This window comes from Sapajus apella, unplaced genomic scaffold (assembly GCF_009761245.1).
Source record: "Sapajus apella isolate SASKATOON/1434 unplaced genomic scaffold, GSC_monkey_1.0 scaffold35, whole genome shotgun sequence".
Lineage (NCBI taxonomy): Eukaryota > Metazoa > Chordata > Mammalia > Primates > Cebidae > Sapajus > Sapajus apella.
Window position 1 is genome coordinate 4,119,000 of NW_022436975.1, and position 26,379 is coordinate 4,145,378.

Consider the following 26,379-nt stretch of genomic DNA (forward strand, 5'->3'; position numbering starts at 1 on the left):
GCTCCCTCACATGCAAGGAAAATCTCATTTTCCTCCCAAAGCTGTCCCACCACGGCCCCAGGATATCTGTGGCTCTTCTGGGTAGTGCCAGGGACGGAGCGGAAACACTGTCTCAGAGGCTGCAGAGCCGGAGAAGGAGCCCTCAGAGCTCCCTTGCTGAACCCCAAGACTCAGAGCTTACGCTCCAGATTGAGCTTCAACCTGCAGACAACCTTCAAAGGGCAGTCCAGCACCCCAGAATCAGGGATGGACGAAAGTGAGGCTGGCACTGAAAACGAGCAAGAACCACGAAAGCTAAAACACGCTTCACACTCAAGAACTCACTTCTTTTTTTTTAATTAGACAAAGAGCTTTATTAATCTTTGTTTCAAACTTTATTCCCAGGTTTCTTCAGCTTAATTAGCTGCAAAGAATGAATTGTGTATAAGCAAAAACTAAAAACAGCCACAGTATCTAAGGGACTTGGCCTTAAAAATATTAGATCTAGATTTTATGAGATCCACAAACAAAACAATTTTGAAAAGCAGTTGTAATACAAAATAGCAGGTCCCAGTAACTTCTGCAACTTCCATTTTCTTTAGAAGTTGACTCAATTCAGTTCATCTCATTCTCGGAAGCCTCATCAAAATCCTCCACTAGATCAGAAACTTCATTATCATCATCATCATCCTCTCCAGAAGCAAGTGGTCCTTTTCCATCCACAGATAGTTTGGCAGAGCTGTAGCCAGTCTCCTTAAACTAGTCAGACTGTCTGCACCAAGCTGGTTTTCAATGCTGGTAGCACTTCCTTCAGCAGCTTTGTCCCAGCGTGGCCTGTCATGTGAAAGTGTTCCCAGAGACACCTGACCTTTAGGGTCGCTAAAGTGGATTGCTGTTCAGTGGTTTGTAAACATAGTCACTTCTTCAGTACCAGAGATAGTGTTTAACCCTAACTTCCTGAAGGAGATCTGAACTTTTTGATAATCTGCTGCAGCTGTTCTATGGACCGCCTTCATCCTTCTGCGAGCAGTTCCTTTCTCACCAATGCACACTGGTGCCTGCGGTCTGCTGAGCTTTCCCTGGTTCATGATTATTTCTTTCAACTTTGGAGAGGAAAAGGGGAAGCAAGGGGGGCTAACGAAACAGGAGAATCCCCTGACCCAACTTGCAGGACGTGCAACAGGGGTGTGGTTTGTCTTTTCAGTCACGGTGCTCACTCCAACCCCTTATGGGACAGGGACCACACAGATGGGCAGTTGTAGGAGCCAGGGCGAGAGCCCCTGGCCTCTGACTCCACAGCAGCTTCCATGGGTGGGAGCCTGCGACTCCTGAATTCCAAGTGGGCAGGTGTTACAGTGCATTCTTTTAGCTTTGCAGTCCACAGACGGCTTACATGTTAATCAGCTCAGTGCCCTCTTGGTACCTGGGTCCTTGTTTGGCATCCAGGAAGAATCAGGTCTCACACAGACTCAGGGATGAACGTGGGGTTTTTATTTGAGTGGTGGAGGTAGGTCTCATTGGGATGAATGGGGAGCTGGAAAGGGGATGGAGTGGGAAGATGATCTTCCCCCAGAGTTTGGCTGCCCAGCAGCCAATCTTCTCTCCAACTGTCCCCAGCCAAACTCCTCTCAGAATTCAGATGCTCCTTCTCTTCTCTCTGCTGCACTGTTCTGCCATTCTTCTGCTCTTCTGTTTGTCCCCTCATGGAGCCTGGGACTTGGGGTTTATATGAGTACAGAATAGGGACATGGCAGGCCAAAAGGCAACTTTTGGGAACAAAAATAGGAGTGCCTGTTCTCATTTGGGGCCACGGATTTCCAGGCTTGAGGGTGGGGCCTTTGCCATGGAACTGCCTTCTTCTACCCAGTACTCCCCTGTTTCCTGTCTGTATGACTAGGATTGGCACTCAAGGGGTCTCAGGTAGTACAGCTGAGATTAGGTGCTCACATGTGGGGATGTAAGATGGCCTCGAGAATTCATTTCTACAGCATATACCTACCCCACACACAAGGGAAGGGAAGGGGCGGGGAGGGGAGAAGAGGGGAAGGGAGGGGAGGGGAGGGGAGGGGAGGGGAGAAGGAAAGGCAAAAGGAAGAGCAAAAGGAAAGGAAACAAAGTAGAGCTGTATTAGCTAAAGTCTACAAGCAGAACAACTGGGGGGGGAAATCTATAAAGGACAATTAGTGTCCCTTCTGGATAGTATTCAGAAAAAAAAAAAAAATCTTCACTTTTCCAATTAATGTGAAGTTAACTTAGGCAAAACAGGACTGTGGTAGAGCAAACACAAATTGAGAATCAAATGGACCTGGATTCAAATCCAGACTCTAATTTACTATTCCTAATTTATCTACACCTTGCAGATACAGATGAGAAAAGGAAAAAACAAAACTAAAACCAGACTCAGACTCTGGCTTCCCAGAACCCGTGCCCTATTGGGTAAAAGAGACACGAGACAGGCAGTCCTGCAGGGGCAATGTCAGCCTCGAGCAACCCCTGAGCCAACCAGCTACCCTAGTCCAGAAGGTTAGGAAAGGCTCTGCTGTGGCCCAAATGGAGAGAAGTCCATCAAGGAGAGAAACACGTTGCGTGCAGTTCATCAGTCACAGAGACCTGGGAGGGCCCCACTGCCAGAGCAGTCCAGGGTCTCCACGGCAGGGAGCAATGCAGCAGTCAGTGATTTGCGGAAGGCGGGCCCAGGGGTTGGGGAGCACCAGCAGGTCGACAAAGGTCTTCCGAGCCAGGTGGGGCTGCTTCCTAAGGGCAGTAGGCAGCCACTGAAGCATTAGGCAGGGAGGGAGCATGATCGGGCTTGCCTTTATAGAAAGTTTACTTTTGTTGACAATGAGAGGACTGCATTGGAAAGAACGAAACTGGTAGCAGGGAGTCCAGCAGGAGCCGCTGGGAATAACCCAGGAGAGAGATGATCTGCACCTGAACCAGACAACCGCGAGGCAGGCGGGGCAGAGGAGAGAGTAGGATGGAGGAGTGACAGGTTGGAATTGAACAGGGGTGGAGGGTGCAGAAAAGGGAAGAGGAAGGCACTGAGCAGGAGGCCTCGCTTGGCTGTCGGTGGACCAGGCATGGGGGCAGGGGGCTACTCACAGAGGAGTGGCCCATCTAAGAAAGGAGCAGGTTAGGAGGGGGTTGGAGACTGCTGGCCAGAGCTCAGCAGAGTCTGGGGCTAGAATGGCTATTTGGGGAATCTCTGCAAGATTGTTAACTGATGGCACGTGAGTAGAAGAGGCCGCATGGGAGAGTGTTTAAAGAAAGGATCCTGGAGGACCGCACAAGGAACAGCTGCATTTAAGAGGAGGCAGAGGAAGAAAGCCCACCAAAGGAGATTGGCAAGTGTGCCAGGGGCTGCTGGAGAGCAGAGACCCCACCATTGCAGTTCCAGGCCTCCAAACAAGGCGTGAGATGACAGAGAGATCTCTCATGTACGTTAGCTGCTGATGTCCACATGACGTTGCAGAACACAAGGAAAAATCAGATCTCGGGAAAAGCATACTCAAGGGAACCTGAAGTTGTGTTTACCTGGGGAGGGTGTTTCTGCCCTTCAACAGTAGACTACTGTGAGCCACCATGAATAGTTTTTCTTAGTCCGTAAAATGCCGTGGACACCACTAGCAAAGTCCACCATAGGCACAGGTGAGTGACCGGCTTTGTGTGGGTCGCCCCAGCCCTGTGGACGCTGGCTTAGCCCAGATGAGACCCGAAATAGCCTGAAAGCTCTCAGCCCCCTGTCCACTCCTTTGATCATCTGCGGATCCCCCGCCCTTTCCTTGAGAGTACCAGGAGCTCCATTACCTTTCTCAGTAATCACTAAAATTCATGTGTGTTTCAGTTCACCCCAGCCCGGCTCTCCTCCAGGAACTGTCCCCTAATTTTTCCCCTCACCCAGGAGCCAGGCTCCTCTAACTCTCACTAACTCCACCTATTCTCTTTGGATACTTAATTTTTTTTTTTTTTGAGATGGCCCAAGCTAGAGTGTAGTGGCACCATTATAGCTCTCTGCAGATTTGAACTCCAGATGTTTATTACGAATTTCTGTCTGTATTTGGTGTCTTTTCTATTCAACTGGGTAGTAAGTGCTGAGGACATGGTCCTTTTAAGGGTTTTCTGTACCCACAATGCTTACAGCAACATCTAGAAAGTCTCACACCTTCCATAAATATTTGTTGACAATCAACAGCTCCATCCTCATCCCCATGGTTCAATGTCCATCGGTCATAGAAAGAATAGGACATTTGCCACAGCGGGCAGGCATGTCGGTGTTTTTGGCTTTCCCATTGCACAAATTAAGAGCATTAGAAATAAAAGCTATGGTTTTATTAGTAGTCCTTGAAGAAATCTGAGTAAACTGACTTAAAATTCTATTTATTTTTGTAAATGTGTTTTTAACACCACCTATTTTATTTTCTTTGATCATCCTAGCTACGAAATAAAAATACCACTTCCAAATAGAAGGCTTCTATAATAAGAACACATTCAGGAGCAGAGTGTTCTCTTTCCTTCCCGGGAGCGTTGTCCTGGCCTCCACTGTGGAAGGAGGAGAATATCTCCTACCTCAGGCTCCTGAAGCACCTCATTCCATTAGCTGCCGGCTTGTCAAATCTGTATTACCAAGCACTCCCAGGCATGAATTATAAGTCCTAGGAGAGGGGGCACAACTGAAGAACATTTGATTGGGGATAGAACCCAATTCTCTTTAGTAAGACACCTTAAGGTATTTTGTGTTCTGCAAGAGCGGATAATAAATAGTCAACAGGCAAATATTCACACACAGCTAAGACACAGGTCATCTTAGTGTAAGCTGATTTCACGGGCTCTAATTTTTCAAAAACTTTGCTTCATTCGGCTTAAGTGTGACCACTGACCATTTCAACAACACTGGCCTTTATGTTTTGGCTCAGCCATTAATTATCCACGTAACCTTGGTGAAATCACTTCAATCTCTCAACTTCAGCTTTAACTGTAAAATAAGGAGGATTTGTCCAATGCCATCTTGAATCTCATGAAATTATGTCCTTGTTTCTGAGACTTAAAAGATGACAGAAAGAAATTCAGAGTTTTTTGATGCCCTGTGTGTATCTCAGTTGCAGCTCTAACTACCATCTATCCAGATTCAAATCAGTTCTTGAACAGTTCATTTCTCCCACTGAAATGAGCTCCATGGGAGCAGGAACGAGTCCCATTACCTCCAGGGCCCCAGGTAGAGTGAACAGCTCTCAGTATCCATGGGCCCAAAGTCCCTTACCGAGGGGATGAACCTGCCAGCTCTTGTACCTCTTGCTCCTCTATCCTGCTTACATTCCATTTCACCTTGGGCTTGGTGAACCCCAGAGAAATGGAATTCATTGAAAGGCCCAGGACAGCTGCCCTTACCTCCCTGCCTTACATCACTTTGTGCTCACAGAAAACATGTGGGACCAGAAAAAGGTAGATGTGACTGTGCAAAAAGATAGAAGATGAGGAAGACAGGTCTTTATACTTGCCTATAAGGCCTTTTTATTAATCACTATTCTTTGCCGTTCACCTAAACTGCTCTTTCACCCACGTTCTAGGTTAGAAGATAACAGATTCCTGGAATGTTCAATGTGAAATGATACTTAAAGCAGCACAAGACTTCACCTAAAATAAACAAATGTTAAAGTGACTTACAAAGCTAATGAATCTGGTGTGACTCCTTTCAACACTTTCATTACATTGATCCACTAAAAGCTCACTTTAAAAAATCAAGGATTTGAAAAAAAATAACCTACTATACTGAAAAGTTGAATTTTATTCATCACTGTTTTGAAATAATCTACCTGAATACTTTCAAAGTACTACTAGATTCTTGGACCCAGGCAATGCTTTATAGTAAGGACTTTATAGTAAGGAAAGTAAGGACTTTCAACCCTTTTCTTCCAGTTTGAGAAAGGCTCTATCACCTTCATAAATGATAGAACAACCATGATCCTTGGCGGGCCTCCCTTCATGGCCAAGAGTGTGAGCATATCTTGAATAAAACTCTAACTACTCCATTTGTACTTATAAGAAGACACCAGTATAATACAAATTGGAAAAAAATGTTTGCATCAAGAAATAGATTGTTCCTGAGATGCTAGAAAACAAGTACTTGTAAGTGCAGACTAGGAACAAGGTAGTTTGCCTGGGAATTTCAAACACTGACCTTAAATGCCTTATGTTGCTTGTACTAAAGAGCATGGCATTTGTTTTGAATTTTGCTTTTAATCTGTAGATCCTTTTACAATCGCATGCATTAAAACCAAAGTGAAAGCACATCAAAATGATTCCATAGGACTGCTACACAGTGGGGGTCGGCAAACATCTACACCATAAGCAACTGTAACAAAAACGAATGAAGTTAAACATAATAACGCAAAATACTAAAAAAAACTTCTCTTCATGGCAATGCGCGTGTCTACCATTGTCTACTATTGCAGGATCACTTAGAAGAACACGAAACCCAAAAATTTATTTCGAGAATATAGAGTTATTAAAGCAAATAAGAGGAGGCCCTTGGCCTGAGGTTTCCTCTGTAGCCAGAGCGCTTATGTAAGCAAACTGAAACTTAGCTTGCAGGTATTTTTTAATAACTGACTCTAAAAAAGGAAAAAAAAAAAAAAAAGAAAGAAAGAAACATCTAGACCCAGTCAATCACAAACAGCCAGCCACCAGGTTTGTGGTGGAACTAGGGACCTACCATCATGTTATGCTCAAATAAGGCAAACACCTACAGTAGGCAATCAGGAAATGGCTTAACTCTGCTTCCACATTCAGCCTCTGAAAGCTCACGGCTCGCACACTAGCAGAGCACTCTGACCTCTGCAGCTTTGACTGCTCCCCAGTTCATGAGCTGTTCTCTGTTTAAAGAGATTCTGTTAAATTTGTTTCCTCTAAAGTTTTTCTTTTAAGAGAGTAAACAAAAAAGTTAAAATTTTGTTCTCTTCAATTTCACACAGGTATTCTACTGCTTAACATCTTAAATACAGTCATGCACCACATAACAATATTTCAGTCCTTGGTGGACCACATGTGCACTAGTGGTCCCATAAGATTACAATGGAACTGACAAATTCCTATGGCCTAGTGATGTCATCACCGTAGCAAGGTCATTACGCAACGCCTTAGTCACATGTCTGTGGTTATGCTGATGTAAACAAACCTACTGTACTGCCAGTGTATAAAAGTCTCGCACACACAGCTATGTATAGTACATAATACTTGATAATGATAATAAATGACTGTGTTACTGACATATACTTATTATCTTTTCATCACTACCTTAGAGTTACTCCATCTGCTTATTTATTTTTTCAAAATAAACTGTAAATCTGCCTCAGGCAGGTCCTTCAAAATGTATTCCAGAAGAAGGCATCGTTGTCATAGGAGATGACAGCTCTGTGGGTGCTACTGCCCCAAAGACGTTCTACTGGGACACGATATGGAGAGGGAAGACGGTAATATTGATGATCCCGACCCTACAAGATACGGAGGTGGAAGATGGTAATATTGATGATCCCGACCCTATGCAGGCCTAGACAAATGTGTTTGTTTCTTAGTTATTAATGAAAAGTATTACATGGAAAAAAAATTTAAATTTAAAAATAGAAAAGTATATAGAATAGGGAGATAAAGAGAGAAAATATCTTTGTACAGTTGTACAATGTTTGTCTTTTAAGCTAGTGTGATTACAAAAGAACCAAAAAAGTTAAAAAAAAAATTAAAGCTTATAAAGTAAAAACTTTATAGTAGGCTTAGTTTAATCATTACTGGAGACAGAACAGTGCTTTATAAATTTAGTGTAGCCTAAGTCTACAGTGTTTTGTAAAGTGTACAGTAGAGTACAGGATTGTTCTAGGCCTTCATATTCACTCACCACTCACTCACTGACTCCCCCAGAGCAACTTCCATCCTGCAAGCGCCATTCATGGCATGTGCCCTACATAAGTGTACCAGCTTTTGTCTTTTATACAGTATTTGTACTGTATCTTTTCTATGTTTACATATGTTTACATACATAAATACTTACCCTTGCATCCCAATTGCCTACAGTACAGTAACATGCTGCATAGGTTTGTAGCCCAGGAGCACAATGAAAGAATCACCTAATGACGCATTTCTCAGGACATACCCCATTGTTAAGTAACATATGACTTCAACTAGACTTCACTAAAATTAAAAACTGCTAGGTGAAAGACACCGTGAAGAGAATGAGAAGACAAGTGATAGGCTGAAAGAAAATATTTGTGAAATATATTTCTGGTAAAGAATAGTTATCCAAAATATACCAAAAAAATAAAACTCAAAAATAAGAAAACAAAAGATGGGCAAAAGACCTGCACTAACATCTCACCAAAGAAGTTATGCAGATGACAAATAATCATATGAAAATATGCTCAATGTCATATGTCCTTAGAAATTGAAAATTAAAACAATGTGATACCACTAGACACTCGTTTAGAATAGCCAAAATCCAAAACACTGACAACACTGAATGCTAGTGAGTATGCAGATCAGCAGAGACTTACTCATTGCTGGCGGGAATGCAAAACAGTAGAGCCACTTTGGGACAATTTGGCAGTTTCTTACAAAAATAAGCATACTCTTGTCATACAGTCCAGCAAGTGTGCTCCTGGGTATGTACCCAAAGAGATGAACATTTACATTTGCACAAAACCTGTACACAGATATTTATAGAAGATTTGATCATCATTGTCAAGACTTGAGAGTAAACAAGATGTCCTTTAGCAGGTAAATGGATAAACTGTAGTACATCCACACAAGGAACTATTAAGCAGAAGTGAGCTCTCAAGTCATAAAAAGACATGGAGGAAACTCAAATGCATACTACTAAGTGAAAGAAGTCAATCTACAAAGGCTATGTGGCACACTATGGCATTCTGGAAAAGGCAAAATATGAAAACAACAAAAAGATCAATGGTTGCCAATGGTTGGAAGAGACCGAACGATTGGTGGAGCACAGAGGACATTTAGGGCAGTGAAACTATTCTGTATGATAGTATAGTGGTGAATATATGTCATCACACATCAGTCAAAACCCCTAGAATATACACCAAGAGTGAACCCAAGTGGTAACTATGAACTTTGGGTAATAAAGATGTGTCAATGTAGGTTCATCAGTTGTGGCATCTCATGCAGGGTGATGACAGGGGATAGTTTACAGGGGAAAGATGGTATATGGGCATGCTCTGCAATATCCACTCAATTTTGCCATGAACCTAAAACTGCTCTAAATTATAAAGTCTATCTTAAAGTGTCAACATAATCAAATAACCTTTCCTGAATTTTTTTTCCTTCATTACACGTTTCAGAGTTCAAAACCAATTTTTATGTCTAGCTCATTCTATGAATATATTATTGCTTTATTTTAATAATCTGGTGTCATCAAATCTATAGGCCTTATTTTGGAGTGATAGGAAGAAAATCCCCAAGTAACCTCTGAACAGTTTACCAATTGTCTATCATGTGCCATTGATGTGTCTATATGCCATGGATGCAGACATGATTAAGATGAAATCTCTGTCCCTGATGGCTAGCCCTCTAATCCTCTAATGGAAGAAGACAGAAAAGTAAACAATAAATAAACATTTTTATGTATAAAAATACTCACGCTGCTAATAAAGACATACCCAAGACTGGATAATTGTTAAAGGAAAGAGTTTAATGGACTCATGGTTCCACATGGCTGGGGAGGCCTCACATTCATGGTAGAAGGTGAAGGAGAAGCAAGGTCATGTCTTACATGACAGAACGCAAGATAGCGTGTGCAGGAGAACTGCCCTTTAATTAACCATCAGACGTCATGAGACTTATTCACTATCAAGAGAACAGGATGGGAAAGACCTGCCCCCATGATTCAATTACCTCCCACTGAATCCCTCCCACAACTTGTGGAAATTATGGGAGCTACAATTCAAGATGAGATTTGGGTAAGGACACAGCCAACCATATCATTCTGCCCCTGGCGCCTCCCAAATCTCATGTCCTCACATTTCAAAACCAATCATGCCGTCCCAAGAGTCTCCCAAAGTCCTTACTCATTTCAGCATTAACTCAAAAGTCCACAGTCCAAAGTTTCATCAAAGACAAGGCAAGTCCCTTCCACCTATGAGCCTGTAAATTCAAAAGCAAGTTATTTGCTTTCTAGATACAATGGGGTTACAAGCATTGAATAAATACACCCATTTCAAATGGGAGAAATTGGCCAAAGCAAAGGGGTAACAGGCCCCATGCAAGTCCAAAATCCAATGGTGTAGTCAAATCTTAAACCTCCAAAATGATCTCCTTTGACTCCATGTCTCACATCCAGGTCACACCTATGCAAGAGGTGGATTTCCATGGTCTTAGGCAGCTCCGCCCCTGTGGCTTTGCAGGATATGGCCACCTCCTGGTTACTTTCAGGGACTAGCATTGAGTGTCTACAACTTTTCCAGGCACAAGGTACAAGCTGTCAATGCAACTACCAGTTTGGGGTCTAGAGGATGGTAACTCTCTTCTCATAGCTTGACTAGAACTCTTTGTGGGGGTTCCCACCCCACATTTCCTTTTGCACTGTGCTAGTAGAGGTTCTCCATGAGGGCTCTGCCCCTGCAGCACACCTCTGCCTGGATATCTAGGTATTTCCATACATCCTCTGAAATATAGGCAGGGGCTCCCAAACCGCAATTATTGACTTCTGTGCACCCACATCCCCAACACCACTTGTAAGCCATCAAAGCCTGGGGCTTGAACCCTCTGAAGCAATCACCTGAACTTTACTTTGGCCCCTTTTAGCCACGGCTGGGACATAGGGCATCAAGTCCCGAATACTGCACACAGCAGGGGGCCATGTACCCTGCCCAGGAAACCATTTTTTCCTCCTAGGCCTCCAAGGCCTGTGATGGGAGGGGCTGCTGTGAAGACCTCTGATATGCCCTGGAGATATTTTCCCCATTGTCTTGGCAATTAACGTTTGACTCCTCAGTACTTATGCAAATTTCTGCAACCAGCCTGAATTTCTCCTCAGAAAATAAGTTTCTCTTTTCTATCACATCATCAGGCTGAAAATTTCCCAAACTTTTATGCTGTACTTCAAGCATTAGTTCCAATTCCAAACCTTATCTTTGTGAATACACAAAACTGAATGCTTTTAGCAGCATGCAAGTCAAATCTTGAGTTCTTTGCTGCTTAGAAATTTCTTCTGCCAGATGCCCTAAATTATCTCTCTCGAGTTCAAAGTTCCACAAATCTCTAGGACAGGGGAAAAATGCCACCAGAGTCTTTGCTAAAACATAGCAAGAGTCACCTTTATTTCAGTTCCCAACAAGCTCCTCATCTCCATCTGAGATCACCTCAGCCTGGAATTTATTGTCCATATCACTATGCATTTGGTCAAAATCATTCAACAAGTCTCCAGGAAGCTCCAAGCTTTCCTACATGTCCTTGTCTTCTTCTGAGCCCCTCAAAGTCTTCCAATCTTTGCCTGTTACCTAGTTCCAAAATTGCTTCCATATTTTAGGGTATATTTACAGCAGTGTCCCAGTCTACTAGTACCAATTTACTGTATTAGTCTGTTCTCACCCTGCTTATAAAGACATACCTGAGACTGAGTTATTTATAACAGAAAGAGGTTTAATGAACTCACAGTTCCACATTGCTGGAGAGGCCTCAGAATTATGGCGGAAGGCAAAGGAGAAGCAAAGACACATTTCACATGGCAGCAGGCAAGAGAGCATATGCTCTCCCCTTTAAAAAATCATCAGCTCTCATGATAGTCTCACTATGATAAGAACAGCATGGAAAAGACCCAACCCCATAATTTAATGACCTCCCACTGCATCCCTCCCACGATATGTGGGAATTATGGGAGCTACAGTTCAAAATGAGATTTGGGTGGGGACACAACTAAACCCTATGACATGTGATCACAAGATGGTTTCAACAATCTGTTCTTCTCTGTTCACTTCAAATCCCAGGTGCCTGGTGGCCATTTTTAAAGCAATTTGTCTCCTTGAGTAAGAGTCTAAGTTCTGTTTGTCTACTTTGTTCTGGCAACAGTGTCTGTCACATGGTACTTATCTGTGGATAAGCATGACTTCTAGAAACAGTTGCTTTAGAACCAAATCTGAGAGTAAATCTAAACTGAGAGGAAAAGGAAAACCCTGTAGTGACCTTACTTGAGACTGTAAAACATATTTCACTAGTATTCTGAAGAATACAGATAAATAACATATTTTCCTCCCCCTTCCGGAATTTCTATCCCCAAATGAACCCTATAAAGCAGTTTAAGAGTACAGGCTTCCAATATGTAACTTAAGTGTGCTTACCTGAGTGGATTTTGGTTTTAGAAAATTAGAACAAAGTAAAAGATTTGCACATCCTATGCTACTTAGTTTCTTATAAAACTAAGCATATTCTTGCCATTTCTTGGTGATTTGTTCTAGAAAAGGAGGAAACATTAAGGAGGAAAGAATGAAGTGAGGGTGAAATATATAAAGGAAAAAATAGGCCAGGCATGGTGGCTCATGCCTGTAATCCCAGGACTTTGGGAGGCTGAAATGGGCAGATCACTTGAGGTCAGGAGTTTGAGACCAGACTGGCCAACATGGCAAAACCCCATCTCTACTAACAATACAAAAATTAGCTGGGCATAGTGGTGGGTATCTGTAGTCCCAGCTACTTGGGAGGCCACAGCAGAATTGCTTGAACCCGGGAGGCAGAGGTTACAGTGAGCCAAGATCATGCCACAGCACTCCAGCCTGGGTGGCAGAGCAACACTCTGTCTCAAAATATATATATTTTTTCTTTTTAAAAATTTATATTTTATAAGCTGAGGAATGATGTTCACACAATATCAGCAGAGGGCAGTTAATTTCTGTCAGTCATGAAACTTCACTATCAGTATAATATGTAGCTTTGAAAGATCAATAGCATAGCAACTTTCTAAGTTTCTTATTTGGATAATTATTTTAGAACTTAAAGATCCAAAATTTTTTATTTTCAAAAAAAAGTGTGCTAGGGAAGAGTAAATAGTGAATTCAAACAAACCAGTTTTTAAATTATACACTGAGAATAAGAATCAAAGAAACTAAAGAGGACATATCTGGAAATATTCTTTCAACACTCTAAATTCCTTTTGGCATATGGTTTAAATAAGTTGGTCTATTTAAGTTCCACTTGTCCTTTGAAAATTGTGAAATTACTTGGTTGTGATAGTTGGGGTCTGAAATGGAAGTCTTAGGTGATGAGTGAATAATCCCTAACTCTTTAGGAACTTACAGATCATCAAAATCTACACATAATATTTGTATGACAACCTTAACATCTTAATATGAGACAGATAAGAGACACAGGCAATAAAAATAGGCATTTTGCCTAGCAATTTCAAACAAGTATTTTTCTAATTACATGGCAGAAATACCAGACAAAGCCATCTGGTATTTCCTATGTTGACACCTAATAAATCAAGCAAAGACAATATTTTCTACTCTGTTCTTTAAAACCTCCAAGGAAAATTAAAAGACAGCGTTAAGTCAAGCGTGCAGCCGCAGAGACTCAAAACAATATTACATAGCAGAATTAGAGCTGCAGAAATTTGAACATGAAAGGTAAATACAGTGAAGGTCTTGGAACTCTCAGGTTTGAAACACTGAATTGAAACAAATATAATAGGGCTGGAGGGATTGGGGAGAGGTTGATCAAAGGATATAAAATTTTAGTTAGACAAGAAGAGTAAATTCAGGAGATTATTGCACAACATGGCAACTATAGTTAATAACAACATTTATTCTTGAAAATTGCTGAGAGTCTATTTTAAGTGTTCTCATCACTAAAAAAGTATGTGAGCTAATGAATGCTAATTGGCTGAATTTAGCCATTCAACAAGGTAAACATATATTGAAACATCATGTTGTATGCCATAAATCTATATAATTTTTGTCCATTTAAAAATAAATTAAAAATTTGGCCAGGTGCAGTGGCTCAAGCCTGTAATCCCAGCACCTTGGGAGGCCGAGGCGAGTGGATCATTTGAGATCAGGAGTTCAAGGCAGTCTGGCCAACATGGTGAGACCCCCCATCTCTACTAAAAAAAAAACACACAAAATAGCTGGATGTGGTGGTGCACGCCTGTAATCCCAGCTACTTGGGAGGCTGAGACAGGAGGATCACTTGAAACTGGAAGGTGGAGGCTGCAGTGAGTTGTGAGATCCTGCCACTATACCCCAGGCTGGGTGACAGAGCAAGACTGTCTCAGAAAAAAGTAAATAAATAAAATGAATTAACAAATTCATCAAAAAACGTTTTAATCATAATTAATTTTTCAACTTAGCCTAAAAAGAGATAAAAGTTCTATAACTGTTTTTGGACAGGTTTGGAGGACTCCTCTCAGAAAATATTATTTCCCCCACCTGCCTACCGCCACACCCTAAACCTAATAAACTCCCAAGTTGAATTGTTTTTTTTTTTGTTTTTTGGTGTGTTTTTTTTGAGACGGAGTTTCGCTCGTTACCCAGGCTGGAGTGCAAATGGCGCGATCTCGGTTCACTGCAACCTCCGCCTCCTAGGTTCAGGCAATTCTCCTGCCTCAGCCTCCTGAGTAGCTGGGATTACAGGCACGCGCCACCATGCCCAGCTAATGTTTTGTATTTTTAGTAGAGACGGGGTTTCACCATGTTGACCAGGATGGTCTCGATCTCTTGACCTCGTGATCCACCCGCCTCGGCCTCCCAAAGTGCTGGGATTACAGGCGTGAGCCACCGTGCCCGCCCCCCCCAAGTTGAATTGTTAATGAGGTTTCAATGGAGGAGTGTACCCTTGAGAGAGCCATGATTGTTTAACTAAGTTAGACATTTAGAAGATAAAATCACTGGCATTTTTCCTGTGATTAAAAGTATTTATCATTCGCAAGAGACAGCTCTGAGGAGAGGATCATACATTTGTGTCTCACAGAATATGGCATTGTTATATGCATTTGTATAGAGTGAATGTGCACTATGCCAGTTGACGTTTATCGTAGCCCTAAGAAAGAAAAGAAATTTTTATGTGAGGAACATGAACCCCTTTACATGATCAGGCCCAGAGAGGCATTTAAAATGTGACAGCAGTCATTTCTCACTCCCTCTTGAACTAAAATAATGACCTCATAAAGCCACTTGCTAGGCAGGCTCCAGACTGACTAACTCCAAGTAGCTGTAAAATGCCATACGCCTGTTGGCTCAGCGACGTACAGCCAATCATTAACCAGTCTTATTCTGTAAACCAATGAGAATGCCTGTCAAACAACTTTGGATCAGCCTACTCCTCGTTCCCTTTTGTCTTGAAAAGCCTGCTTGTAACAAAGGCAAGGGGAGCAAGGCAACGGGAAAGTGTATCCCAGGCAGCTGTCCTTGCTTTGGCTAAGGTCAACCCTATAAATAATATTTTGTGCCCCAGTTTCTTCCCTTAGGTAGACAGACCTTTGTGGTACATAAGGGCAGCTGTAAAGAATAAACAAGTCGGGCGCGGTGGCTCAAGCCTGTAATCCCAGCACTTTGGGAGGCCGAGGCGGGTGGATCACGAGGTCAAGAGATCGACACCATCCTGGTCAACACGGTGAAACCCCGTCTCTACTAAAAATACAAAAAATTAGCTGGGCATGGTGGTGCGTGCCTGTAATCCCAGCTACTCAGGAGGCTGAGGCAGGAGAATTGCCTGAACCCAGGAGGCGGAGGTTGCGGTGAGCCGAGATCGTGCCACTGCACTCCAGCCTGGGTAACAAGAGCGAAACTCCGTCCCAAAAAAAAAAAAAAAAGGAATAAACAATAAGTTCATCATTTCCTTCTTGCCTTATTTCAACAAATATTCCATTGCTGAAATCTTAATTTTAATTACAGTGTTTGAAAGGCAAGAGTCTTAAAATAAAACTAATGAAAGAAAGCAATTCCACTTCTTCCTTTAAGTGTTAACTACATAAAGTTTTAAGGTTGACATTTTTAATAACCGAAGTGAATTTCTTTGTCTATAAGAGTAATTGTTCTTTAGATACCAAAACAACTCTAATTAATTGGCACAAAATACAAAGAATTTCAAACTAATTTTCAAAATGTACTTCCTGCATTGTGTTTTCACTCCCACAAACTTGGCACCTCTGCGTTCATCAGTGTCTCTAGTCCTCACCTCTCACCAAGGTTCCTATTTGAATTTCCAACATCCCAAAGACACCTTTTTCCTGCCACCAAAATGACCATCTCCTTACCACACTTCTCTCAATTAAAAAAACAAAACTGCGGGCCGGGCGCGGTGGCTCACGCCTGTAATCCCGGCACTTTGGGAGGCCGAGGCGGTTGGATCACGAGGTCAAGAGATCGAGACCATCCTGGTCAACATGGTGAAACCCCATCTCTACTAAAAATACAAAAAATTAGCCGGGCATAGTGGTGCGTGCCTGTAATCCCAGCTACTCAGGAGGCTGAGGCAGGAGAATTGCCTGAACCCAGGAGGAGGCGGAGGCGGCGGTCAGCCGGGAGCCCACTGTTGCCCCCACCCGGGGAAAAAAGAAAAAAACTCTTTCAAAAAAAAAAAAAAAATGCAAATAAAAGGTAAAATTCTCTTTTTCTACTAATGGAAACATCATGTGTCCTCCCTCCACTCTGATCGCTTACAGCAGTTTCAGCTGTCACAGGTACATGTGACTTCATTACATTTTGTTTTGTTCTTCTACGGCTTCATATGTGACAGACGTGTGTGCCCAAAAAGAAGCACTGCATAAGACTTTAACTTTCATGTAGGCAATGACCAAGACAGCTGAATACAATCCCATAGGCCTAGCAGTCAGGTGCACCCTGGTATCCAGCACGCATTAATGAGCGTTTCTTCAATGAATGAAGGAATGAGCACCTTGCTCAAGGCTCAGCCAGGGCTGAGCACTCTTCTTTCTCCCTACCCTGATGAAAAGCATCTCCCCCAAGAAGGCAGGAAGACCTCGTGGTCTTTGCTCCTCTCACCTACATAACCAACTCATGGCCAAGACTTACTCATTCTGCCTTGGAGACATTTTTCCATCCTTCCTGCTCCTCTAGTTCACGCCCCAGGTTCAGGCGATTCTCCCGCCTCAGCTTCCTGAGTACCTGGCCTGTGCCACCATGATCGGCTAATTTTTGTATATTTAGTAAAGACTGGGTTTCACCATGTTAACCAGGCAGATCTTGAACTCCTGACCTCAGGTGATCCTCCCACCTCGGCCTCCCAAAGTGCTGGGATTATAGAAGTGAGCCACCTTGTCCAGTCCTACCATTTTTTTTTTTTTTTTTTTTTTTTTGAGACGGAGTTTCGCTCTTGTTACCCAGGCTGGAGTGCAATGGCGCGATCTCGGCTCACCGCAACCTTCGCCTCCTGGGTTCAGGCAATTCTCCTGCCTCAGCCTCCCGAGTAGCTGGGATTACAGGCACACGCCACCATGCCCAGCTAATTTTTTGTAGTTTGAGTAGAGACGGGGTTTCACCGTGTTGACCAGGATGGTCTCCATCTCTTGACCTCGTGATCCACCCGCCTCAGCCTCCCAAAGTGCTGGGATTACAGGCGTGAGCCACCGCGCCCGGCCCCCATTATTTTTTAAGACACACAGTTCCGCAGTTCTTCAGCAAGGCTTTCTATTATCAAGACTTCCATCTGAAAGCTCCAGAGATGTAGCCATCATCTCTAGATTCAGTTAAACCCCTCATGTTCAAGAATTCTTTCTCAAGGGACAGTATTAAAACATACCTGTTATTAAGGAAGCCTCCATTCAAGGAATCAGGTGTCAGTCTTCTCTTCTTGCAGAACTTCTCAATCTCTCCAAGACATTGCCTTAGAGCAGTCCCACCCCTAGTAGAGGGGGGAGTGGCCACCAACCATGGAACTTCCTGAAAGCCCCAGGATACCGATAATAGGTGATTTCCGCCCCCCTCACCCCCCCCCGCCCCACTCTTCATCGTGGACAGACAGATGTCAGGTGATGGATAATTACAGGTATTGATCGACTTATGACCTATGCAACTTACGACCATTCGATTTTACGACCACAATCGCTAGCCACGACTGCTCCGCATCTGGCAGCGCAAACGTTGCCCAGCTGGGTGTACTATAGTGCGGACCAGCTTCCGGCAGCACTACCATCTCCGCGTGCACCATTTCAACTGTTATCCCAGACTCGGTGCAGCAATTTGTGTTTTGTGTCTTGGATATTTTTCATCAAACCGCTCCCAAGATGTCTACCAAGAGGAAATTGTCTTTGTCTACGCCCCAGCCTGCCAAGAAGGAAAGAAAGGCCATCGATCTCGACACGACAATGAAGGTAATTAAGCAGTACGAAGGGGGAAAGAAAGTGAATGTGATCTCACGTGATACGAAGTTATCACACTCGACTGTGTCGACGATTTTGAAAGATAAAGAATTCGTGAATCTGTGAAAGGTTCTGCACCCATGCGATCAACAGTTATAACAAAGCAACGAAGCGGACCCATCCACAAAATGGAGAAATTGCTATATATTTGGGTGGAAGATCAAATTCAAAAATGGCCAAAAAAATGTTTCGTACATGTTTATATATTTTGATATGTTTTGCAATTGGGAAAATGTTTCCTATGGTATTTTTTACACCTGTATTTTGTATTTTTGTATGCACCTGTATTTTGTAATTTTGTATGTTTTGCAAATATTAAACCAGTTGTACTGGTAATGCAGTGTTTTACTTAAACCTGACGAATGTAAAAATAAGAAACAAAATGGTGTAGAGATGATACAAATGGCATAAAATGAACAAAGAAAATTATGATATATGACAATAATGAAAGAAAATTATGATAAAATATGACTTAAAGGTTTTTATAACATCATTTCACAGTACTGTACATATAGCCTACTCAACTTACGACCAAATCGTTTTACGACCAGTCTGTCGGAACGAATCGTGGTCGTAAATCGAGCACTAGCTGTCTAGAACGGTCTTGTCTGTGTTTTGGCACTGGTGAGTCTTGGTTACCATTTCTGGGGCAACAGACAAGTCCCCTTCAAAAGCTTGTTACACATGTAGTGTTTATCTCCGGGCTGTGGTATTAGGGAGGTGGAGAGGTAAACCTTTACTATCTACTTTATAAGCTCCAGTAATATCTCTCTATCGCTTCTTGTGGTTGAAGAAAATGTTTCTGCTGTTTGTTTGTTCGTTTGTTTGAGGCAAGGTCTCACTCTGTGGCCCAGGCTGCAGCGCAGTGGTATGATCACGGCTCAGGTGAGTCTCCCACCCCAGCCTCCCAAGTAGCTGGGACTACAGGTGCACACCACCACACCCGGCTAATCTTTGTATTTCCTTTAGAGACAGGGTTTCACCCTGTGGGCCAGGCTGGTCTTGAACTCCTGGGCTCAAGGGACTCTCCTACCTCGGCCTCCCAAAGTGCTGGGATTCAAGTATGAGCCACTGTGCCAAGCCAAATGTGTTTTTACAGTTAACAAAACCATCAAACATTTTTAAGAAAAACAAAAAGTTATAGACTCATATAGAAAATATTTTGTTGTAAACAAAAAAACTCATGATGGAGTTTTGTTTGTCTATAGCATGAAATTCAGGCTCCCCGTGTGAGACTCAAAGGCCTGATTCAACCTTCCTTCCTGGTACCCACACTCTGCACTGGATGTATGTACCCAGACATACATCCCATGCACTGTGTAGGCGAAAGGCAAACACTATGATCCTTCACTCTTCTGTTTAATTGTCAATGTTATGTCATTCTTCTACATTGCCCTTTGTCACCTTTGCCACCACCATCAGGTGATCTCAGTTGCTCTCCAGTATTTCTAAGTGAACTCAAAATGTAGAAGGGTGGGGGAAGTATGAGTTAATTCACTCACAGTGGAGAATTACAAACTAACCTCAACACAATGGAGACAGAAACTACATGTGGCATGTTTAATGTGGCATGCAAGCAAGGACTAAGAAGAAAGTCGTTTTCCCAGGGAATGCCAAGGGGAGGTCCAAGCTGATCCCCTTTATTTGAGCTGGGTTTTGGAGAGCAATTGAACCAGGAAATAAGGGGAGTGGCAGAGCCAGGGCCGTGCTCCAGTCGTCCAGAAACACTTCCAGGCTACATCTTAAACGAGTTCAAGTACAATTAGCTGGTGTCACACTGGCATTTTAGCTAAATTGGATCAAACTTGGGTCAATTCCCAGGCCATGGTTTTAATGAATTCAACCTGGTCATTGAAGCAATAAAAGATTCATTTGTGTTTAAAAGTCACCTTATTCCAAAATAGCAGGAGTAGGGGAAGAGCTAATTCTCAGAGGACGGCCTGGCTGGGGGTGTGGTCTCAGCCTCCACACACAAGCTGGCAGGAGGGAAGGGAGTTACTTATCCTCCCTAGGTCGCCACTTCCTCTGGTATACATAGCAGCAATAACAGTACCTCCATAAGTACCGGGGTGTGAGTGGTACATGAGTTAATATATTGAGAATGATTAGCAAGGCGATTTAGTCAAGTGCATTTGAGTAGTTTGTTAGCATAGGATACAGTCAGAGGGCTTCTAACTCAGGGCCTCCTAGTCCTATGACAGTGGCCGCTAAGCTACTAAGTGACGAGTCATAAGACACATCGGGCACTTACACATTCATGTTGTCAATTTGCATCAGTAATTGATTCTCTAAATATCAAATTAACGTGTGTCTACTCTTTGGAGATTGCTTCCTAATTAATAAGGCAGACTGAATAAGTTAGATTTCTTTCTTCTAGTGCATGTTTCCGAAGTGGGGATGGAAAGGGTTTTGTCAACAACGTAGATCGTCTTTCTGCTCATGGACATGAGCCCTGGGGGTGAGAGCTGGGATTGCCCCAGATGGCAAGAGGCTCAAGCCCTGTATTGTGGGTGGCAGGAGGGCAAGTAGGGTGGACACTCCAGAGTGCCACTGCCTTCCTGCAGGCCACGTGGTCCCAACTGGAGCACAGCATCACTGCCTGGGCCAAGGTTCACCGTCCTGGATTAGAAAGATCAGCTGGGAAGTTTGTTTGAGGTTGGGAGTGGAGGGTTTATTTAAAAACTGTGATCAAGGAACCATAGAATTAAAAAGGAATTGAGGGGGCAGGGCGCGGTGGCTCACGCCTATAATCCCAGCACTTTGGAAGGCCAAGACGGGTGGATCATGAGGTCAAGAGATCGAGACCATCCTGGTCAACATGGTGAAACCCCATCTCTACTAAAATAAAACACAAAAAATTAGCTGGGCGCGGTGGCACGCGCCTGTAGTCACAGCTACTCGGAGGCTGAGGCAGGAGAATTGCTTGAACCTAGGAGGCAGAGGTTGCAGTGAGGCGAGATCACACCATGGCATTCCAGCCTGGGTAACAAGAGCGAAACTCCATCTCAAAAACAAAAAAAAGAAAAAGGAATTGAGGATCTGGACAAAGAGTGGCACAAGGATATGAGCCCCTGGGTCCACCCAAGTGTTCGGAAGCCCCTACCTTCCTCAGTGGCCTCCTGCCATGGGTCCTTCCCCCTGGTTCATGGAATAAACAGCTTGGCCTTAAAACACTCATCGGTCCAAAACAACCTGCCAAAACTACCTGGGAGACTGCAGTGTTTGCTCTCAACATTAGGGCACTAAAAATAAGCAGAATGCATTTCACAGAAGAAACTCAGTTTATTTACAACCTACCGTCTCCTTCAAGTTCATTAGATTTCATTATGAATCTGAACGCATACTAGTTTAAGTATCATAGGATAAATTTAGCCAAAACCTGAAAAAAATCATTTTAAAAGGAAAACTTATGAATTTTTTTAAAATGATTTTAAACATTTTGGTATCAGTATTAATTACATGCTTAAATTATTCATTGATACTAATTAGGTGATACAAGGAGGTACAATTACTTCAAGGAATGTCTGCCAATGATTGTATAAAAATAATCTTCTAAGCTGTATCCTATGACGTTCTTGGAAGGTTTAAGATTTAAATAGATAGTAATCTATAGTCATGGGTCACTTAATGACGAGGATATGTTCTGAGAAATATGTGTTCTGACAAATACATCCTTAGAAAATTGCAGTGTTGTGCAGACATCATAGAGTGTCCTCTCATGAACCTAGATGGTAAAGCCTGCCACGCTCCTAGGCTATATGGTACAGCCATACACACCTGTGCAGGGTGTCACCACGCTGAATACTGTAGGCAACTGAAACACAATGGCAAGTATAGTGTATCTAAACATCTCTAAACATAGAAAAGGTATAGTGAAAATACAGCATAAAAGATGAAAATGGTCCACCTATACTGGCACTTACCATGAATGGAGCTTGCAGGATGGAAGTTGCTCAGGGTGAGTCAGTTGAGTGAATGGTGAGTGAATGTGAAGGCCTAGGGCATTAACTGTGCACCACTATAGGTTTTAAAAACACTGAACACTTTAGCTACACTAAACTTTTTTTTTTTTTTTTTTGAAATGCAGTCTCACTCTGTTGCCCAGGCTGCTGTGCGGTGGCACCATCTTGGCTCACTGCAAACTCTGCCTCCCGGGTTCAAGCAATTATCCTGCCTCAGCCTCTCGAGTAGCTGGGACTACAGGTGTAAGCCACCATGCCCAGCTAATTTTTGTATTTTTAGTAGAGACAGGGTTTCATCACATTGGCCGGGATGGTCTCAGTCTCCTGACCTGTGATCCGCCAGCCTTGGCCTCCTAAAGTGCTGAGATTACAGGGATGAGACACTGTGCTTTGTCCACTAAACTTATTTTTTTAACTGTTTTTCAATAAAAATTAACCTTAGCTTATCTAACATTTTTACTTTAGAAAGTTTTTATTTTTTTAACATTTTTACTCGTTCGCAATGCTTAGCTTAAAACACAAACACAGTGTACAGCTGTACAAAATTTTTTATATCCTTATTTACAAGCTTTTTCATTTTTTTTTTCCTTTTTGAATGTTTTGTTAAAAACTAAGACACAGACTCACGCATTAACCCAGGTCTGCACAGGGTCAGGATCATCAATATCACCGTCTTCCACCTCCACGTTATTTCCCACTGAAAGATCCTCAGGGGCAAAACCACGCATGGAGCTGTCATCTCCTCCTTCTGAATACCTCCTGAAGGACCTCCCTGAGGTTCTTCTTGAGTAGGCTCCTTGATACCAACATCACCACAAACACCTGAGCAATGCATTGCTCTGTGACAGTAAGACAGCTATGACAGTGACAGGAATTTTTCAGCTGTATTATAATCCTATGGGACCACTGTCATATACACTGTCCATCATTCACCAAAACATCGTTATGTGGTGCATGACCGTATTACCCGAAAATCGGTTTAAATCCAGATAACATCTAAACAAGGGCTCTTTGTAAATCTGCCTTCGGTTCCAGACGGCAGGAGATGCTGTTATTTACTACCCCGCCAGTCATCAAACCTACCTGAAAGTCATTTCCTGAAAGTCGTTTCCTTCAAGCCAGTCCCCAATGCCCTAAGGTGTTTGAAGAAATGTGATATAACTCACCCAAATATAAAAGAGAGGAAGGTCACATTTATGTAATTTTTATTACAGTATATTGTTATTATTGATCTGTTTTATTATTAGTTATTGCTAATATCTACTGTGCCTAATTTATAAATTAAACATTATCATAGATATGTACTATCGGAAGAAATAGTACATATCTGCGGTTTCAGGCATCCACTAAGGGCCTCACCATGTACCCCCAATAGAGAAGGGGAAATGGTTGTAAACAGACAGTTTAGACAGAGAGCTCTTCCCTAGCTAGGCACAAAAGTTTCAAATGCTTTGATAGTTTTTAATTTCCTGCTGAGGCAGGGAAAAAATACAAAGTCTATCCAGAGAAAAAGCCAGTTAGTTTTTTAAAGAGGTTTTAATCTTTACAGAGGAAAAGTGCTTTCAGACAGTTGCAAAGATTTTTCAGAAAAGAAATATCATTGCTCTTACTTTGCCAAGAAAAATTGAGAGACTTCATCACAGGTCATATCAATTTGTTCTGGGTAACAAAATGCTCAGCCATATAAGGCTAAATATGTAAGCAGATCTGCTGTAATCTTAATTATCTGAAAGCTCAAAATTACTGATAAAATGTAATTTACAATGACATGAGACTCTACTAACATACATCACCATTAAAGATCATGCTTTTAAGATCAAATACTATTAAATTGTAATTTTCTAAGTAGTTCATGTATATACTTTGTCCCTATCAAAGTATCTTTTATTTTGTTCTAAAATTTTACCACCACTTCCAATTTACGACTTCTACCTGACAAATGAATACATGAATTGGCAGGTTTCTTTTACACTATGCTGGAGCTCATGTTTTCTCTAATATTTCACACATTTACTACAGATATTAGATGACCTTGTCTGACCCCACATCACCATAAATTCAAAAGGTCTGAGCAGAAAAAAGGGAATTTGCCTTAGAATATTTGGTCTCATTAAAAACTAAGTCCTCCAAATCATGCCATCTGATCACTCCCGGATTCCACAGTGAACAAATGATAAAAAGATGGGGTGGGAAACAGAGGTGGGCTTTCTTACTTTTTCTTTCTGACTTTCTCATAATTCTACCCAGTCCTCAATAATCCCAAAAAGAAAATAAAGGTTTAGAAAAGTAAATTCTTGTAGGATTGTACCTTTCTTCTAATTACTGTACCGCTTTTTATCAGCTAAGAGAAACACTTCTGTACTTCAACTCGGGCATAGAAGTATTCCTGGACCACAGTGAGGGACGGGCTGCTATTTTTCATGGCCCAGTAACAAGATGCAGATGAATTGGGGAGGAAGAGAGTTTTTATTTCTGCCACCAGTTATAGGGAGAAGGCCTGGAAACTATCGCCAGACCAACTCAAAATTACAAAGTGTTTCAGATTCTAAGCTATGTGTCTACTGTATGTGTAAGTGTCTATGCATTCATCTAAAGACATAAGTGATTAACTTCTTTTAATCTATAACTAAGGTCTGAGTTCCGGACACCTTCCTCTGGAGCCTCGGTAAATTAAGTTTGGTGGGCTGGAGTGATTACCCTTATCTTGTCTCCTGCTAAATCACAGAGATGTGGGGAGTTTCTCTGAACCCCTGATATACTTGTCTGTGGAGGCCTGGGGAGTTTCTTCAGACCCCCAATAAAACTTGTTTAATCCTAAACGGGTCCTTTTAAGAATTCCTTCATTATTTCATCATGCTTCAAGACCCAGGAAAGGCCTAGGCAAGACTCTTGGTGGGCTTTTGTTACATTCCAGCCTTTGTATAAGGGCACTGGCTCTCTCAGCTTTAAATATTTAACTTAACCACTCAGCGAGTGCTGAAACAGTTGTTACGGAGGCCTGCATTAGTGAGACCGGGCCTGCCACAGAAGGGCTATTTAATACAGACCAGGCATTCCAGCATCATGAATCTCTGTCACCTACAATCTGCTGACTAAAGGATTCGGGGTGGGTTTGGGTGTGCCCACACCTCTGCAGCAAGGTGTACTGTCCTCATTGTTCATTTTCCCAAAGCCCATCTTATTTAAAATTACTGTTCATGCCTTTAGCGATACTTGTACTGTAATAAAGCATCAAGTTATACCCCAGGGAATCTGTTTGGCATTGAAGCAAAAATATTGGCTTTAATGGCAGATGGAAGTTAATGTGGTGGTCACATCTCAGCTCCTCGTGAATACTTTCCACGTTACAAAGTCTGTTCACAGAGAATGAGCAGTCATGGGGCATACCCAGGGGTACAGATATCTACAAATGGGGTAGCTGTGATGTCTCAGCTCAAGGTCAAGGTATCTGCCAGCATCCTAGGGAAAGTCTTCATGGTAACTGCCAACATGCAGCTGCCTCCAGCAGGGGCCATTCTCCCAGACATCAGTGCGCCTTTGACCATTTACAGCTGAACAGTAAAAAAGGAACAGCACAATTATTATGCGGAGAACAGATTTGTCCTACAAATGGATTTCTCTTGATTGTGTAATGTCTAATAGGGAATATAGCTTCTGGAGAAATCAAATTCCCCGTTCCATTGTCCATTAAAGTTTATCCAAAGCCATAATGTGCTATTGGCTATTAAAAAAGAAAAAAAAAAAAAAAAAAAAAAAGAGGTAGTTTTGAATAAGAATCACTCGTTTCCCTCTTTAAGATGCCATCACATGATTTCCCAGGTGGGAGGCGATGAACACCAGGAAGAATCCTTAACAGAGCACCCTGAAGGAAAGAGTAGAGAGCCGCAGGAATCATAAAATCCCTCATTCCTACCAATTGGAAGATGAGAATGTATTTCAAGTGTTCATAAACTGACATAATTTAATTTGGAATTGCTCTTTAAGCAGAAAAGAAGAGTATCTTTTTATGTGTTCATTCTGATCCATAGTATCACATGATCATCCTTAAATAGAAACTCAATGAAGTACTTA

At 42.3% G+C, this 26,379-nt stretch overlaps 1 protein-coding gene across 1 annotated transcript in view; it reads right to left on the reverse strand.

Annotated features, from left to right (window-relative positions):
* The window catches only part of PXDNL (peroxidasin like), a 458,440-nt gene that overhangs the window by 379,628 nt on the left and 52,433 nt on the right, over window positions 1-26,379 (reverse strand). The window lies entirely within an intron of this gene.